Genomic DNA, 15,222 nt, shown 5'->3' with positions numbered 1-15,222 from the left:
GAGGGGCGCAGGGGAGACGTTGTACTTCAGGGCTAACAACCTTCACTTTACCCGGAAGTGGGTCTTTATAGCTGAGGGTGAATGACGAGGCCGGTGGTTTGTTGCAACTTTGTGACTTTATTGGACGCAGCCATCCACCAAGCTAGAGCACCTATAATAATAATAATTGGGATTTATATAGCGCTTTTCTAAGTACCCAAAGTCGCTTTACATGTAGAACCCATCAAACATTCACACCTGGTGGTGGTAAGCTACTTTCATAGCCACAGCTGCCCTGGGGTAGACTGACGGAAGCGTGGCTGCAATTCGCGCCAACGGCCCCTCCGACCACCACCTATCATTCATCATTCAATTCACCGGTGTGAGTGGCACCGGGGGCAAAGGGTGAAGTGTCCCGCCCAAGGACACAACGGCAGCGATTTTTTTGGATGGTAAGAGGCGGGGAGCGAACCTGCAACCCTCAGGTTTCTGGCACGGTTGCTCTACCCAGGGGCGCCGCTAGGGATTTTGGGCCCCATGAAAAGAATCTTTACAGGGCCCCCAACACAGTGTCACTATTTTTTCTGTATTATAATTTCATCATCATTAGGGGCCTCTCTGGGCCCCCCTCCATCATGGGCCCCTAGAATCCGTCTCCTTTACCCCCCCTTTTTGGCGCCCCTGGGCCTCTACCCACTACGCCATGCCGCCCCTGCACCTGCACGCACTCACTGTAGCCTGTCCCTCACCTCTCTCGCCCACTCACTCACTAATGTCACTCACCTCTCATGCTGTCATATCTTAAAGGGCCACACACACACACACATACGCTACTCTCATAACAACTAACAAGACATCATGGTGAAGCCAGAAGTCGAGTTTCTTAACATGGAGACATTCTCAATACTTTTCTTTTGTCAAGCACAAAGAAAATAACATTTTAGTTAAATTTAAATTGTGTCTTGGATCAAAGATCCTATCTACTTAAAGTTAAAGTTAAAGTGCCATTATGTTGCAGCTATTTTAAATTGTTTTGTCAATTTGTTCTGGCCTGAAATAAAGTGGCACTTTGAAACATATATTTGTCTTTGTGTGTTGTATGTAGACCACATTGCTTTCTGAGTTCAGAGATGCAAATGCATGTCAAGTTGATCAACATATTGTATTATTCTCCAGTGCAATAACAGAACTGAAATGAAGGCTAAAAGGGCATTAATGGGAGCCTTAAAAAAAAATGGGGAAAAAAAGAAGTAACTAAAAAGTTACTTTTTACTTTTTGGTGTAAGTAACTGAGTTAGTAACTGAGTTAATTTTGACATAAAGTAACTAGTAACTGTAACTAGTTACTGGTTTTCAGTAACTAACCCAACACTGCGCGTGTGTAAACAAAGGGCAACCGATCAAAGCCAAAGACAGAACGACCCGAGAAGAAAAAGACAAGAAACGGAAACACATAAAACCACCCAAGAACCATAATTATGGAAATGATAAGTGATAGAAAAAAAGCAAGACAAGTTGAGAAAAATACCAAAAATAAAGTAAAATGAAGGAAGTCAAAAGAGCCAATCCGATTTTTGAGCCAATGCACCCCCATACCATCACACATGCTGGCTTTTCAACTTTACGCCTTTAACAATCCGGATGGTTTTTTCCCTCTTTGGTCCGGAGGACACGACGTCCACAGTTTCCCCAAAAAATTTGAAATGTGGACTCGTCAGACCACAGAACACTTTTCCACTTTGTATCAGTCCATCTTAGATGAGCTCAGGCCCAGCGAAGCCGACGGCGTTTCTGGGTGTTGTTGATAAACGTTTTTCGCCTTCCATAGGAGAGTTTTAACTTGCACTTACAGATGTAGCGACCAACTGTAGTTACTGACAGAGGGTTTCTGAAGTGTTCCTGAGCCCATGTGGTGATATCCTTTACACACTGATGTCGCTTGTTGATGCAGCACAGCCTGAGGGATCGAAGGTCACGGGCTTATGTGCAGTGATTTCTCCAGATTCTCTGAACCATTTGACGATATTACGGACCGTAGATGGTGAAATCCCTAAATTCCTTGCAATAGCTGGTTGAGAAAGGTTTTTCTTAAACTGTTCAACAATTTGCTCACGCATTTGTTGACAAAGTGGTGACCCTCGCCCCATCCTTGTTTGTGAACGACTGAGCATTTCATGGAATCTACTTTTATACCCAATCATGGCACCCACCTGTTCCCAATTTGCCTGTTCACCTGTGGGATGTTCCAAATAAGTGTTTGATGAGCATTCCTCAACTTGATCAGTATTTTTTGCCACCGTTCCCAACTTCTTTGTCACGTGTTGCTGGCATCAAATTCTAAAGTTAATGATTATTTGCAAAAAAATGTTTATCAGTTTGAACATCAAATATGTTGTCTTTGTAGCATATTCAACTGAATATGGGTTGAAAAAGATTTGCCAATCATTGTAGTCCGTTTATATTTACATCTAACACAATTTCCCAACTCATATGGAAAACGGGGTTTGTACTTTTAATCAAGAGTAACTTGTAGCTCAGCTTTTAAAAGATACTGTAGCATCTTAAATGTCATCCAGTGGCGTCGTGACGCGGTACGATCAAAGAAGACGCATTGATTCCTGCTATTTTCCCTCAAGGTGACAACACAAACTTGCTCTTTTTGATTCATTTAATTCATTCAGCCATTTATCCAATTAGGCTGTTGACACATTAGTCCCTTACTCCAACGCGATCGATGCGAGCTCGTTGACATTTACAACAAAACATCATTAGTAAAGATAACATGTTTGAATGTTTTTTTTTGCTTCATTAACAAATCAACCAGACTAGTAGCTTGAGGCGGTTGCCATGGTGACAGGCCGTGACAGTAAAATATTGGGTTGTGTGTGCGAGTGTGCTTGAAGGAGCAGCTGCCAAGAGCAGACACATGACGCAAAAGTACATGAGATGCTTTTCACAAGCTTTTCCATCCCCGTGTCACACCCACACCTCCAGAGCAGGAAGCGGCCCGGCACCCTGCAGAGCTGCGAAATCAAGTGCTTTGGTTTTGCTCAGCATCTGAGGGTGACATTTAAAGACACAGGAAACATCCTTTGGTCTGATCCTTGTGAATAAATTACAGGGTGAAACTCGGAAAAACAATACTATTATTAGTACGAGTTGTTGTTGTTTTTTTGCCACAATGTTACAAGATTAGAGATGTCCGATAATGGCTTTTTATCCGATATTCCGATATTGTCCAACTCTTAATTACCGATACCGATATATACAGTCGTGGAATTAACACAATATTATGCCTAATTTTGTTGTGATGCCTTGCTGGATGCATTAAACCAGGGGTGCTCATTACGTCGATCGCGATCTACCGGTCGATCTCGGAGGGTGTGTCAGTCGATCACCAGCCAGGCATTAAAAAAATAGTCCTAAAAATGAGCGATCATAAATCTTCACTATGACGTCACTTGATTGACATTCACGGCACCCGAGGGTCTTCTGAGATGACGCTGGCTGCTGCCAGCTCATTAAAATTACCGACTGGAAGGCGAGAAACACTTTATTTCAACAGACTCTGGCGCCGTACCTCGTCGTCAAAACTCCAAAGACCGACTGCACAGTTGCACAATAAAAGCTCTGCTTCATCCTGCCTGCGCTACCAATATAAGAGTCTCAGAAAGCTGGCGTGCACAAGCTAGCAAGCTACGGAGTTTGCCGACAATGTATTTCTTGTAAAGTGTATACAAAGGAGTACGGAAGCTGGACAAATAAGATGCCAAAAACCAACCACTTTCATGTGGTATTGGACATAAAGGAGGACTTTTTTTCTCCTCCATTCGAAAATGCGGACGTTATCAGCACCACTGTCTGATTCCAATCAATGCAAGTCATCAGAATCAGGTAATACACCAACTTATATTCTTGTCTTCATGAAAGAAAGGAATCTATATGTGTTAAACATGCTTGTATTATCTTTTAACACCTTTAACTTGTTAACAATATTAACTATATGTGTTAAACATGCTTGTATTATCTTTAACCACCTTTAACTTGTTAACAATATTAACTATATGTGTTAAACATGCTTGTATTATCTTTAACCACCTTTAAGTTGTTAACAATATTAACTATATGTGTTAAACATGCTTGTTTTATCTTTAACCACCTTTAACTTGTTAACAATATTAACTATATGTATTAAACATACTTGTATTATCATTAAACACCATTAATGTATTAACAATATTAACTATATGTGTTAAACATGCTTGCATTATCATTAAACACCTTTAACTTGTTAACAAAAACATATATTTCATAAATAAGTAAATACAAATTATATATATGAATGAGGTAGATCCCCACGACTTGATCAATTGAAAAGTAGCTCGCCTGCAGAAAAAGTGTGAGCACCCCTGCATTAAACAATGTAACAAGGTTTTCCAAAATAAATCAACTCAAGTGATGGAAAAAAATGCCAACATGGCACTGCCATATTTATTATTGAAGTCACAAAGTGCATTATTTTTTTTAACGTGCCTCAAAACAGCAGCTTGGAATTTGGGACATGCTCTCCCTGAGATAATCCTGATACCCACTACAACTATGGGAAATACCAGTGACGTGCAGTCACTAGAGGCAGGTGAGGCGGGGCCTCACCTGCCATTATGGAAAGAAAAAAAATGTAAAAATATTTTTTTTTAATTAAATTGTTATATGTATCCAGTGATTATACTATAAAGTTATTTTCCATTTAACCTCACCCGTTTTAGATTATTTTTATTTAAAATCGCTGAATTTTCACATTTGCCGTTCAAATACTGAGAAGAGACGGTGCGGTGAACAGCAGCCAGTTGAGGCACGTCACTCAGTGCCTCACCATGGATTGCGGACTCGGCTAACTGCTGGCCTGCTGTGCAGTGAGACCGTATTGCTATATGAATTATATTATACATTTCCATAGTTTAGTTAGCTGAGGTATATAATGTACAGTGTATTTTGTCAACAACTGTATGTGTGTAAAGTATTTCTTGTGCTGAGCGATCATAAAACGGCTGCAAAAGACGCACTGGCTGAGGCTCGCCTCCTGCACGCCCGCCGTAGAATGCACGGCAACCCCTGACGGGAGTGTTATATCAACTAAAGCCCACACTTAAACTTTCCAAGTGCAAGATTGAATCTATTTAAAAAAGCTATTTCATAAAAAGCCAAAAAGTGCAAAAACAATAATGTTCGTGTTGGAGGAGTTGTGAATGACTGCAGGGCCACAACATTAGGTAAACCTGCAGACTGCAGGTGTACCTAATTAACAACTCCTCCAACACGAACATTATTGTTTTTGCACCTTTTGGCTTCTTATTAAATAACTTTTGTAACCTATTTTTATGGGCTTTCCTCTTTGTGATGTTAAGTTCCTGTTATGCGCTGTTATACAGTATATGCCTTGAGCTCTTATTTTGAAGGCGCTAAGAGCGGACGTGATGACACGTTGGAGTTGAGCGGAAGTTTTTGAAAGAAGGTAAATAAAGTGGTCCTCGTGTAAACTGGAGCCTCCGTGTTTGTTATTTTGTAGTTTCATACAGTATAGGCGACATTTATAAACCCTCGGTTACACTTTTTTAAATAGATTCAATCTTGCACGTGGAAAGTTTAAGTGAGGGCTTTAGTTGATATAACACTCTCGTCAGGGGGTGCATTAATCCAGCACAACAGCGGCTCATGGACTTCATTTATAAGTAAAGGTGAGACCATAATAACGTTTTTTTTTAAATTAAATGTGCTTTTTTGTGTGCTACAGTTTGTATGTGTAAAGTTAAAGTTAAGTTAAAGTACCAATGATTGTCACACACACACTAGGTGTAATGAAATTTGTCCTCTGCATTTGACCCATCCCCTTGATCACCCCCTGGGAGGTGAGGGGAGCAGTGGGCAGCAGCGGCGCCGCGCCCGGGAATAATTTTTGGTGATTTAACCCCCAAATCCAAGCCTTGATGCTGAGTGCCAAGCAGGGAAGAATGCTGGTATGAGCTTTTAAACATAACCCGTTAACTGCTGCCAATCAAATGGTGAATAAGATACTCTTTAGGGTTCATATGTTTGTAAATCTGACTGTGATGAAGTCAGTGCCTCACCAGCCATCAATCTCACCGCACGTCACTCGGAAATACTATACTTTGACTTTCACAAAATGCATTATTTTTTTCAAACATGCCTGAAAACAACAGCTACAAAAACAATGAAGGCACACAGTTTCAGTCCAGAGTATACTAGAGTAATAAAGTAAACAATAGCATAATCCTCATTTAGTGCAAGACTGCCTGGCATACTGTATAACAGGGAATTATAAACTGGGCTCACATCCATCTTCCGCTTGTATTCATCGTGTATCTCCTTATGATTCTTGAAGAGGAGGGAGATCTAATTGCTCGTATTAAAAGGAAGACGTCTTGGTTCCTCCTCGCATAACCAACTTTTTGCAGTTATTGCAAATTTCCAGTTTTTTTTATCCATCAGAGACACTTTAAAATAATCCCAAACTATAGACATGGTGTTTTTAGTCAGTCACCGAGCTCGCTCTCTTGTTAGCCACTAGGGATGTCCCGATCCAGGTTTTTGCACTTCCGATCTGATACCGATATTGTTTTTTGCATTTCCGATCCGATACCGATACTGACCGATACCGATACTGACCGATAAAAAAGTAGGCCGATATTATTGGACATCTCTATACAAGATTATACTTCTTTTTTTTTAAATATACTATGACATTACAATTAGTTGTGTGAAATCATTCACATATTTACAATTCTACACCAAAATTAATCTAATTGTTATTCTTTTGTGCCGTTTTTTTGTCAGGGGCCGCATGGAGGAAAATCTGTGCACACGCGGGCGGGACTATTAAAATCATGGCATTAAAACTAAAAAATAAAGACTGTTAGAATAATTATGTGTAAGTTATCACAAAAGTTTCCGTTTTCGGAAACTTCCGGCGAGCAGACAGAGGCTGTCTTTGTTGCACCAAGCCAAAGGCTTGGAAAATTCCGCTGTGTACGAGTTGAGTTGAGTTGAGTTTGAGTTTATTTCGAACATGCAAGCATACAACATGATACATCACAATCTCCAGTTTCTCTTTTCAACATGTTCGAAAAGGAGTAGGAAGAAGCAGAGCTTATTTAATCCTACCCCTTTTATTTTACATAACAGTTGCTAAAACTTTTGTTCACTTCCTGTTCTCAATTTATTCACAATATACTCCATAAGTAATCACAATAAAAATAAATAAATAAATAATAATTGGTGAAGCAAGTTACATTTCATATGATGAGATAAGTAAGATTATTTTGAGAGTGAAAGAATGAAAGAATGGATGAATTAAATAAAATCAGAATGTTTATCATGGTTCTTCTTCTTTGTACTTTGTAAACACTTTGTAAACACGATGGGAAGAGACGGGAGGGGTTATCTATTGTCATCCAAGACCTGCCCAAACTCGATCCAGGACCAGTCCAAGCCCGAGGCATCTTTTTGTTTTGTGTTAATGTGACCGCTGTTTATAAACAGCTGTTATGTAAAAAGGGAAAGTCCAAATAAAAAGAGGTGGCGTACAATCTTTTGCCAGAGCGTGCTGTAGACTGTGCAAGTACAGCCCAGACGTTTCTCCTCAAATTGAGCCAAATTTAATTCTGTCTCTGTTTAATTCCTTGCTTCTTGTCTCGTTTAATAGATGTCATCAGTGTTTGAACCTGACAAAGACAACTTCAGATTGTTTTCTTTGTCTTACTTTGGCCAATAGAATAGAACAAGCACATTCTGAAAATATTACAGTAAAAATATAGAAAAAAAAATACCGGCAGCGGTAAAGTTTAGATCCATGAAGGAAAGAAGAAGGCGAATGAAGGTTTATAACTGAATAAATTTACATATGCATAACATTTTTTTTTTCTATTGTATTATTTATTTAATGAATTAAGTAACGTTTATGACAACCTTTTTTCCAAAACACAATATAGAATGTGAGATATAACAGGATAATGCAAACATTTATCATTTGTTTTCAAAACACTTACAAAAAAGTAGCGCCCCAAAAATTTACTGTGGGACCCCAGTGGCGGGCCGTGCGTTTCCCACGTTGGTCTTCAGTGATGTCCCACTTAGTCCGATTTTAATGAATATTTTTTTGTATAATATTTTAACTTTTGTGTTTTCCTTGCTAGGTTTTAAAACCAGCAGTGTTAGAAGAACAAGGCACTCTTGGTAATTATACCATTTTGACATATTTATATCGTGGTAGGAAGTATTCGAATGTACTCAAAAGTAAGATGCCTCAGTCGACCGGGAGGATTTAAAAATTTTTTTTTACCACGAATAGTACAAACCCCGTTTCCGTATGAGTTGGGAAATTGTGTTAGATGTAAATATAAACGGAATACAATGATTTGCAAATCATTTTCAACCCATATTCAGTTGAATGCACTACAAAGACAACATATTTGATGTTCAAACTCACAACCTTTATTTTTTTTTGCAAATAATAATTAACTTAGAATTTCATGGCTGCAACACGTGACAATGTAGTTGGGAAAAGGCATGTTCACCACTGTGCTACATGGCCTTTCCTTTTAACAACACTCAGTAAACGTTTGGGAACTGAGGAGACACATTTTTGAAGCTTCTCAGGTGGAATTCTTTCCCATTCTTGCTTGATGTACAGCTTAAGTTGTTCAACTGTCCGGGGGTCTCCGTTGTGGTATTTTAGGCTTCATAATGCGCAGGTCTGGACTACAGGCAGGCCAGTCTAGTACCCGCACTCTTTTACTATGAAGCCACGTTGATGTAACACGTGGCTTGGAATTGTCTTGCTGAAATAAGCAGGGGCGTCCATGGTAACGTTGCTTGGATGGCAACATATGTTGCTCCAAAACCTGTATGTACCTTTCAGCATTAATGGCGCCTTCACAGATGTGTAAGTTACCCATGTCTTGGGCAATAATACACCCCCATACCATCACACATGCTGGCTTTTCAACTTTGCGCCTAGAACAGTCTGGATGGTTCTTTTCCTCTTTGGTCCGGAGGACACGACTTCCACTGTTTCCAAAAACAATTTGAATTGTGTACTCGTCAGACCACAGAACACTTTTCCACTTTGTATCAGTCCATCTTAGATGAGCTCAGGCCCAGCGAAGCCGACTGCGTTTCTGGGTGTTGTTGATAAACGGTTTTCGCCTTGCAAGGAGAGTTTCAACTTGCACTTACAGATGTAGCGACCAACTGTAGTTACTGACAGTGGGTCTCTCAAGTGTGGTGATATCCTTTACACACTGAAGTCACTTGTTGATGCAGTACAGCCTGAGGGATCGAAGGTCACGGGCTTTGCTGCTTACGTGCAGTGATTTCTCCAGATTCTCTGAACTCTTTGTTGATATTACGGAGCGTAGATGGTGAAATCCCTAAATTCCTTGCAATAGCTGGTTGAGAAAGGTTTTTCTTAAACTGTTCAACAATTTGCTCACGCATTTGTTGACAAAGTGGTGACCCTCGCCCCATTCTTGTTTGTGAAAGACTGAGCATTTCATGGAAGCTGCTTTTATACCCAATCATGGCACCCACCTGTTCCCAATTTGTGAGATGTTCCAAATAAGTGTTTGATGAGCATTCCTCAACTTTATCAGTATTTATTGCCACCTTTCCCAACTTCTTTGTCACGTGTTGTTTGCAGAAAAAAAAGTTTATCAGTTTGAACATCAAATATGTTGTCTTTGTAGCATATTCAACTGAATATGGGTTGAAAATGATTTGCAAATCATTGTATTCCGTTTATATTTACATCTAACACAATTTCCCAACTCATATGGAAACGGGGTTTGTCGAAAACCTCATACGCCCTCGTTCTGTGTGTACACACAATGAAAGACCAGACAGCCTCCACAGCGCTGATCTTCTCCTGGTGTCAGAAAATGTCACGTCAAGGCTCATTTGAACTAATAAATCCCAACATTCACTTTGCATTTGTCAATTTGGGCCATAATTGCAAGAACAAAAGTCCCAAGAGATTGCATTAGTCAGGATAAAACACATCTTCAATGTGAACTTTATATATTTCACGTTGTGTGTAACTGTGATAGCAGTATAATTCCACCCGTAATTAAAAACCACACAAAGAAACCATTTTGGGGCTCCTAAAAATTGCATTCGATACCACCTGTCCTTTCATCCCCTTTTGTGTCGCTCATCGCCGTGGTAACAGATAAAAGGAAACAATTATTCAAAGGAAAAAGGAAACAGACGTGGGTTTTTAAATTCAATAGAGTTACTGCGTCAACAGCAGACCGAGACGAGTAAAGAATATTAGCTGAACGATTCTCAAAAATACTATTTTCCAAAAATCAATAGATGTCTTGTAGTACAAGTAGGACAAGACTAGGAAAGGGCACTGGTGCAAAGGTCTGGCCAGCATAGCACTGCGAAAGAACGAAGCATTAGTTTGATCTTTGACCGGTGATCAAAATCAATAGACAGCTTGTTCGGTTTTTAGAAAAAAAAACAAAAAAAACTTGATGATATAAAAATGAAGTCTGGTTGAAAATTGCATCCAGTGGAAGACGGTGCAAAAAAATATAATCTTCAGAATTAATATCAATCTACAGTTATCTTGTGCTGACATAGTAAAATAGCCAAAATCAATAGATGTCGTTCTCTAAAGAAAAGAAAATAGGAGACATTTAGCGGTCCACCCCTGGTCCCGACTCTGGACAGTCCAGCACTTCATCCGTGGCCACCGGACCTGTGCCCCCCCCCTCTCCCTCGTGGCAGAAAAGAAAAGAAACGGCAGATCAACTGGTCTAAAAGGGGGTTCTATTTAAAGGCTAGAGCAGGGGTCAGCAACCCGCGGCCCTTTGATCAGTCTGATGCGGCTCAGCTGCATACCTGCCAACCCTCACGATTTTTCCGGGACACTCCCGAATTTCAGTGCCTCTCCCGGAAATCTCCCGGGGCAACCATTCTCAGATTTTCACCCGTGCAACGATATTGAGGGCGTGCCGTGATGGCTCTGCCTGTAGCGTCCTCTACGACCTGTCGTCGCGTCCGCTTTTTCACCATACTAACTGCGTGCCGGTAAGTGAGGTAAGTGACTGCAAGGCATACTTGATCAACACTCATACAGGTCACACTGAGGGTGGCGATATAAACAACTTTAACACTGTTACAAATATGCGCCACACTGTGAACCCACACCAAACAAGAATAACAAACACATTTCGGGAGAACATCCGCACCGTAACACAACATAAACACAACAGAACAAATACCCAGAATCCCTTGCAGCCCAAACTCTTTTGGGCTGATTATTAGTAGATTGCACATATTCCGTACAATTGACCACTAAATGGTAACACCCGAATACGTTTTTTCAACTTGTTTAAGTCGGGGTCCACGTAAATCAATTCATGGGAGTTAAAAACGTTTTGTTGCATGCAGAAATTTTATTTCATTTTCTCTGCAGTCGTTCATTGATTTCATAAATTTTTTTTTTATTTTATTTATTTTTTTATTTTTTTTTAGACCAGTTGATCTGCCGTTTCTTTTCTTTTCTCCTCTGCTCCCCCCTATCCCTTGTGGAAGGGGAGACACACAGATCCGGTGGCCATGGATGGGGTGCTGGCTGCCCGGGATCGGGACCCGGGGTGGACCGCTCGCCTGTATATCGGTTGGGAACATCTCTGCGCTGCTGACCCGTCTCCGCTCGGGATGGTTTCCTGCTGACCCCACTGTGGACTGGACTCTTACTGTTATGCTGGATCCACTATGGACTGGACTCTCACAATATTATGTTAGACCCACTCGACATCCATTGCATTCGGTCTCCCTAGAGGGGGGGGGGGGTTACCCACATATGCGGTCCTCTCCAAGGTTTCTCATAGTCATTCACATCGACGTCCCACTGGGGTGAGTTTTTCCTTGCTATACCGAGGATGTCGTTGTGGCTTGTGCAGCCCTTTGAGACACTTGTGATTTAGGGCTATATAAATAAACATTGATTGATTGATTGATTGATAAATGTAACCCATAATAGTTTGTTTATACATAGCACAAAGCAAAAAAACAACTTTATATGCAGTGTTATTTCATTTTAAATTTCAAAAGAGTTTTGTGGCTCCCATTGTTTTCTTTAATTTGTAAAACGGGTCAAAATGGCTCTTTGAGTGGTAAAGGTTGCCGACCCCTGGGCTAGAGTATACAAATGAGTTTCAAGATGGGACTTAAATGCTTCTAAACATTTTTTTTTTAAAGTTGTCATTTTGAGGTTTTTGACGGAGAAGTCACAATGGCCAGTCCAGGTACCTAATATTTTGACCTTGCATATTTCACATTGGACAGCTTTTAAAATCAATCGGGTTCTTGCAAGGAGTAGCAAAGCCTTTCCTACATTTTGTAATTCCAATGAAAGGGAGTGAGTGCTCGTCACGCTAAATGACAATTAGCTAAAAAAATTGCTTCGACACTCGAGCAGCAGCAATTTAAGGCTAGCTTTTATCTGAACGCGCCGACCGTACCATCCGTCTTCTTAGGGTTTTTTTTGTTTTTTTTTTAGGTGTCTGCGCTATGAAAAGACCCACAAGTGTTTGTCATGACAACCAATTAGCCATTACAAAAGGCTGTCAGGGTAAGTAAGGCCATTAAGCGTTGGAACAGAATTGAGTGTTGCACGATGTGCCTTTGCCATTCAGCTCAGGAAGGTTTAACATCAATTTGCTCTTGCCACATTTGAAAATAAAATACACATTTGAGATAAAAAAAAAAAAATTCTGTTCATAAATAAAAAAAATTTTAATTAGAAAATGTTTTATATGTTTTTAGGATATTGTTTGAGAAAAACACAAATAAACACATAATAAAATTGAAATAAATAAATGAACTGAAATGAGGGAAACATAACTCAAAGGCTATCAGGTACACATACTTGCACAACCCTCCCGGATTTTCCGGGAGACTCTCGAAATTCAGCGCCTCTCCCGAAAACCTCCCGGGACAAATTTTCTCCCGAAAATCTCCCGAAATTCAGGCGGAGCTGGAAGCCACGCCCCCTCCAGCTCCATGCGGACCTGAGTGACGTCAGGTGCGCAACACCACGTAAATCGTTGGCCAACCAAAAAGTAACCCCAGTACGCTATAGCCAACATTCACCAGGAGATGGCAACAGACAAACATAGATCACTATTACATTCCTCCCCTTTTAGAAATGTATAGAAGTTATTTAAAATAAATAAACAACCCAACCAAAAAAATGCAGCAGCTCAATTAAAAAAACTGCACTTAAGCCACATTCTTTCCTTTTTTTTTTAGTACTGAACTCTTAACCCTCATTTGTAAAAAATAACATGCTTATTATACAAACAGTATTTGTACACCTTTAACACAGATTTTTATACTGTCTTCAGAGATTCAGTTTTTTTGGTGGTACTCGAAACCTTTCTGGATATCTGCGAAAGGGTGTTCAGCATGGTTAGAAAAATAGTGACAGAGAATAGAACAAGGATGGACAATTCAACCCTTAACTCAACAATGAGTAGATGAGTGTTATGTGTGTGTATATGTGTAAATAAATGAACACTGAAATTCAAGTATGGCGTGGCGCAGTGGAAGAATGGCCGTGCGCGACCCGAGGGTCCCTGGTTCAATCCCCACCTAGTACCAACCTCGTCATGTCCGTTGTGTCCTGAGCAAGACACTTCACCCTTGCTCCTGATGGGTGCTGGTTAGCGCCTTGCATGGCAGCTCCCTCCATCAGTGTGTGAATGTGTGTGTGAATGGGTAAATGTGGAAGTAGTGTCAAAGCGCTTTGAGTACCTTGAAGGTAGAAAAGCGCTATACAATATATACAATAATAATACAATATATATATATATATATATATATATATATATATATATATATATATATATATATATATATATATATATATAATAAAATAAATAAATATATATATATATATAGCTAGAATTCACTGAAAGTCAAGTATTTCTTTTATATATATATATATATATATATATATATATATATATATATATATATATATATATATATATATATATATATATATATGAAATACTTGACTTGGTGAATTCTAGCTGTAAATATACTCCTCCCCTCTTAGCCTCGCCCCACCCAACCACGCCCCCCCACCCCCCACCTCCCGAAATCGGAGGTCTCAAGGTTGGCAAGTATGGGTACAGAAATAAAGTAAACTTTTGAAAAAGAGAAAATAAAAATGTCTACAATACAATATTGAGTTGTAAGGGATTAATGATGACCGTTGAAGGCCAACATGGAAAATTGTTTTCTGGGAAAATGATATTGTTCAACAGAAAAGGCCAAATTCAATCTTTTCTCTCACTTCTTGTACTTTCCTGTCGGACAAACAAGAAACTTTTCACTAATAATGATTGCTTGGCAGCCATATTAACTTTGACTGTGTCAATAAATCCTACACAGGACAAAAGTCAGGAACTAAAACAAAAGGAAAGCGTGCCGATTGCACGAGAGGCTAAGGGACAGGAGCAGGAAACATACGCTAGCACTTCGCCTGAACTATGGACATGAAACAAAAAAAACATACTGTGGCAAGAAACGAGGAGCACGAACTAAGCACGAAACAGTCAATGACGCCAGGACGACTAACTGGCAAAGACAGGCTTAAATAATAGTCTCTGATTAGAGCAAGTGCGTGTCCCGAACACATGAGGCAGGTGAAACTAATCAGTCGTCATGGAAACTAAAACAAACAAGGATGCACAAAAACAGGAACTCATGGAGTCTTAAACTAACAGAAAATTAAAAAAACATATGATCCAAACCACAGATCATGACATACTGTCAACTGAAAAGGGGAGAAACATTGAAGAATGCAACGTATGCATCATAATTCATAATTACCAAACACTAAAAGCACATTTTGATAAGATGAAAATGTCACATTCTAAAGTGACACTGCCACATACTGGCCTGACATGCAATTTACAGCCGTTATTGGTCATCCATTTATATACAGTACTATTATTTCCATGTCCAAACTAAGGTTAATTTAAGGAGATATTTATTAGGGGTGTAACGAATCGTTTTAACGACGATTCGGTTTGATTCAGAATTTGTGGGACTATCATTTTTTTTTAACAACGATACAGTCCAAAACAGTTCAATGAGTTGAAATTGATTCAGTAACTTGTTTGGCAAAAAAATAATAAAAAA

Source organism: Nerophis lumbriciformis, linkage group LG02 (assembly GCF_033978685.3).
Source record: "Nerophis lumbriciformis linkage group LG02, RoL_Nlum_v2.1, whole genome shotgun sequence".
NCBI classification, from domain to species: Eukaryota; Metazoa; Chordata; class Actinopteri; order Syngnathiformes; family Syngnathidae; genus Nerophis; species Nerophis lumbriciformis.
Note: the sequence above shows the minus strand (reverse complement) of the source record.